Here is a 5,178-nt window from a genome sequence, read left to right as displayed (position 1 = left end):
ATCCATGTCAACCCAGACCAGGAAGTATCTCAGCTTTTGTACTAATGGCATGTGGATTTGCAAAGCCTGAGTTGGAGAAAAACTTCCTCGCTTGGTTAGTAGGAAAAGAAGGGCCTTCAAGAAGCACAGAGGTGAAGTTGGGTGGCAAACAGAATTGAGCAGTGATGGTTTTAAGGAGGATTTTCCAGTAAGAAAAGTAGATAACAGACTGAAACAGTTGAGTTTGTAGTCTGTATAAAAATTGTCCTGAAAGGATAAAAGAATGGCATGGGCCTGTGACACAAGAAAGAGGTACTTTTTCTGACTTAGGAGCTATCTTTGGTGGAGAGATCTTGATATTGTTGGTGTTCAGAAGAGGAATAGGCCAGGGTTATGCCAGAAGGGGGAAAATATTGACCGTTGGGGATTAAGTCCTGAGAGATTAAGTGGACAAAGTCTGGAGGTAGTGATAGAAAAATGCTATCCAATAAGACAAGCCCTTGCCTTGCCTCCATTTTTTTGGAAATGTAAGTTTGTGACTGAACCGTGTGACCTTTCAGGAATGTTTGGTTAAACTCTGCTCTCTCACAAGAAGGTTCTGCTAAGCTCCACCCCATCTCGGGAATGTTCTGAAACTCCACCCCCATTTAGTGAGCATGTTCACAAAGCATGGGTTTCTGGAATGTTCTGTAACTCCACCCCTCTGCTTCAGGAATGCTTTGTAGCTCCGCCCCCCTGCTTCAGTGAGCATGCTCGCTTACTCTGTAGATCCCTACATACGAGGCTCTCATTTGTGGTAGAGCAGTCAGGCTCCTCTGAGCCTACCAGGGGCTCGCCAGTGTAATAAAGATCCACCCCTCTTCTACTGACCATCGGCTTCTCGATTCTTTGAATTATGAGAGCTGTGACCCAGAGCTGCCACGCTGAGCTGTAACGCTCAGCTGTGCCTCAGAATAATGGCCCTTGGCTGCCATGCTGAGCTGTAACAATTGGCGATAGCACTGAGCTTCTCTGCTGTGCCACAACAGTAGGGCGTGGGTATGTCTGTGGAGAATGATGTTTAGATAGGTGATGCATGGGGAAGAGAGTTGGGCCTTGGAGGTATGTGGTACCCCTTGGAAGCTAGATGTTGTAATAATAAGAAAGTGTCTTTATTGGATGACTCATATGAGGGGCTATCGAGGAGGTCATCTATGTACCGTATGAAATGAGAGGAAGAGGGGTGAAAGGAGACCAAATCATGGGCAAGGGCCTGACCAAAATGGGGGGGGCTGTCTTGGAAACCCTGTGGCAAGATGATCTGGATTAGCGTTAGGACTGAGAGGTGTCAGGGTCTACCCAGGTGAAGACAAAGGGGGCTGTAAGGAGGGGTGCAGGGGGATAGCAAAAAAGGCATCTTTTAGATCTGCCACAGAGTAATGAATGATAGACGGAGGAAGAGAGGGCATATGTGTATAGGGGTTTGGAGCCACAGAGTGCATAGGAATGACTGTCGGGCTGATAGTGCAGAGATCTTGCAACAAGTGTGTAAGTGTGGCTCTGAAGGGGAGTTGAAGAAACCATGTCACATTGGGAGAGAAATAACAGGCGATCATCCCCATAAAGCCAGGTTGGAGATGGGATCCTGTGATTGGCAGGGTAGGGGTGGTTGGGCTTGAGAAGGATGTTAAGTGGTTATTGAGATGAAGTCAGGGATGGGGAGGAAGTACCCCAGACTCTTGGCTTGGGGTAAGGAGAGATGATGGGAGCCTCTGAAGAAGGCAGGGAAGGGGAAGTCAAGGTGGTTGTAAGCCCTGGCTGTGTTCAAGGAGACGGTGAGAGCGGCTGACCACTTTGCTAAGATATCTCACCCTAAAGGGGGATGGGGTCACTGGGGATGCTAAGAATGAGTGTGGGAAGAGATGCTGACCCAAAAACATCAGATTGGGGAGTTAAAAGCCTGGAGACTCTGCCATCAATGCCTACAGTGGCAGTTGGGGCCAGAAAGACTAGTCCTTGGAAAGAAGGGAGAGCGGAATGAGTGGCCCCTGTGTTAATTAAGAAAGGGATGGACTTGCCCTCCGCCAGTAAGAGTTACCCAGAGCTCGCCTTCCAAGATGGTCCAGGAGGATCTCATTCTTCAATAGTCAGGCCAAGAAAGTCTGGGAATGAGCTCGCTGGTGGCTCTGAGGTCATGGCCTAGAAGTGGCAGGGGTATTTGCCAGCATTAGACGATCGGACTTCCTGTGAGGATGCTAACAGGAAATTCACAGCTTTTAGGGTGTGGTGGATTAACTAACGGTCAACTTGTGTAACGCCCAGCTGAACTGAATCAGCCTGGTTTCGAGCATGAAAGACCCACCTGAGGATTGTTGCCAACAACAAAGAGACCTAGAGGGGAAGATCATTTGTTGTTGATTTTCTTGGAGAAGCTTGCTGTGACTTGTTTTCCTGATGTGAACTTGGCTATTCTCATCAGAGGAGGAGCTCAGGTTCTCACTGTCATAGAGAATGTCTGCTGTTCTCTTCAGGGAAACACTGATCTTTGCCTTGAGCATCGTTTCCTGGCTCCAGTGCAGATCCCTCAGCCTGGTGGTACAGAACAGTGATGCAGGTTTTTCAAGCTTCCCCCACTGGCCTTTGGGCCTTCCCAGTGCAGATCATCCATACGGACTTGCATGAGGCATTGCCGTGGGCTCTCGGCCACTGGCTGCACTCCTAGAGGACACTGCCTTGGACTCTAGGCCTTCAGCTGGACTTGTGTGGGACATTGCCTTGGGATCCAGGCCTTGGCTGGATCCTTTGGGCCTCTTGTGCGTGGATAGATCTCTTGCACTACCCCACACTTGACTTTTGGGATGAATATCATAAAAGAGTCCTATAAACTACATGCTCTGTAATAAATGTATTATTTCCTTGCAGACCTTGACTACAACAGAGGGAATCCCAGGCTGTGGGCCACTCCCACAGTGACCAGTGACCACTCCGGTGGCATTTGAAGCATGGCCCTAGAGAGGTGCCTAGAGTCAGGGGCACCCTTGATCCCTTTTTGGTCAACTCAATGGCTGTCTTTGGGGGGCTTCTTATGGCAGAGGCCAGCATCTGCAGCTCAGAAATGAGCTGCTTTTGTCCTTAAAGGCCAGGTTGACTAGCTCCTGCTATGAGGTTTGAGGGCCAGTCTCCAGTTTTTGTAGTATTTTTATATCTCTGGGGAATCCTGCCTGATAGTTTTACTTTGGATGAGATCGTGCATGTTTAGTATGGTATGGCCACTGATAGTTTTACTTTGGATTTTCTTGGGAAACAGCCATGGGGCCTTCTGGAAGGTCGGATGAAGGCACCTGTGGTCATCCTCATAGGATCAGGTCAGGGAATATACTCATTTCTGTTCAAGTAGGGAAAGAACGGAACTAAGAGTGGCAGTTAATTCAGCCCAAGAGAGGCTATACGACTGAGTCAGGTATCTGGGGCATGGCTGGATGTCCCTGTCAGATCTGGGTTCCCCTGGGGTGGGGCTCTATCTGTTGGAAGAAAGGGACCTTCGAGGGTGGGGCCCCTTACACGCAACCGAGTTGGCGAAGCGCCAGGGTCCTGAGATCTGGCAGAGGTCCTGGGACACACAGGGCCCAGCTGTGCTGGGGTCCAGAGACACGTGGATCTGTTAGGATAGCACAGAGATCCCCAGAGTGTGCAGGGTCTTGGGCTACGTATAAGGCTCCTAGGGGTGTGTGGTGCTCTAGGGGGTGCACAAGGGATAGGCACAGTGGAGGTCACAGTGGTGAGGGCCTGGGTCTGAGGCGCACAACTGACCCTGAGCCTGGCTCTGAGGGGTAGGGAGTGGGCTCTGTCCAGGCTCTGACGTGCTTTTTCACAGTCGGAAGGGAAGGAGAGAGGAGGCAGGAGAGTGGAGCAGAGCCAGGCTGGGTTGGGCGCTGAGGATGCTGGGATGAGGGGGTGGGAGGGCCTGGTATGGTGGGGCCTGGGGCTATGCTGGGCCACCCTGAGCCACACCAGGCTGGGCCGGGCCACTGGGAGTCAGGGCAAGCTCTGCACTCAGGTGTGATGAGGCAGGGTCTGACAGAGAGAAAAGAACATGGATTTGGACTTTTCCCTCCACTTCTGCCATTTCTCAGAGAATTGAGGGGCAGATGGCTGGGGATTAAGGCCAAGCTGTAGTCCAGACCAAGTGTGGGGTGGGGTCAGCAGAAGGCATGGGACACGAGGTGTCAGGCCACCCAGAGCACGCAGCCCAGCTCGGTGCCTCCCCACACACACCCACCTGCCCCTCGAAGGCCATGGAGCAGGGTGGGTTGGAGGAGGGGGTGAGGAGGGGGCTGGACAGATGTCACAAAGGGGGCACAGCTGGGCACCCAGGGCACCCAGTTTTCCATCCCACACAATGGATTGCGCATTCTGTGAGGCTAGAGGAGTTAGGAGCAAAAGAGCAGTGTCCGGGGAACCCCCAAGGTGGGAGCCCCACATCTAGTGCCCAGAGCTGCGACATCACCTGTATGGTGGGGTCTGTATTAATCAGGAAGGCGAAGAGGAGGAAGAGCAGCCACACCGGCAGCTGCAGGTGGTCCAGTGGTGTCATCCAGGCAGCCCAGCTCAGACAGACTGGACAAGCTCGTTTGGAAGTCAGGCAGTTGCAGCAGTGGGGAAGCAGGCCCGAAATCTCCTTGCCCAGGCTGCACTCAGGTTCGTTGTAGGATGTGCACAAGTCCCTCAGGTGGCCTGCTGGTGTGGGCTGTGGTCCCACTATATGTGTGCACTGGCTCGGCAGGACCTTGGCCTCTGTGCACAGTGACCACATCATTGCCACTGTCATGTCCTGTCCCTGGCTTCAAGGGTGCTGAGCAGCCTTGGGCCCAAGCCAGACATGCCAGGCACAGACGCCCAACGCTTCGGCTGCATAGCCTGGGACACCGTACCAGATGTGGCGCTTGGTGGAGAGGCTGGCATTCAGAATCCATGGCTGGCCCCTCAAGGGCACATCTCAAGGTGGGAAGAGAGGGAGGAGAGTAAGGGAAATGAAAGGGAAATTCTTACCCAGGCTAAAGCAGTGGGCAGGACTGTCTGGAACGCAGCCTGAGATGCAGTGTGAGGACAAAAGGCTCCGGATAGCACTTGAAAGCCCTCCAGGGAGGGTCGCCCAATTCTGGGTTTTGGCACCAAGTGGGGGAGAGAGAGAGAGAGAGAGAGAGAGAGAGAGAGAGAGAG

The sequence above is a fragment of the Fukomys damarensis genome, unplaced genomic scaffold, assembly GCF_012274545.1.
Source record: "Fukomys damarensis isolate Sample0158 unplaced genomic scaffold, DMR_v1.0_HiC HiC_scaffold_12, whole genome shotgun sequence".
NCBI lineage: Eukaryota > Metazoa > Chordata > Mammalia > Rodentia > Bathyergidae > Fukomys > Fukomys damarensis.
The sequence above is the reverse complement of the archived record's forward strand: the minus strand, read 5'-3'. Positions refer to the sequence as shown.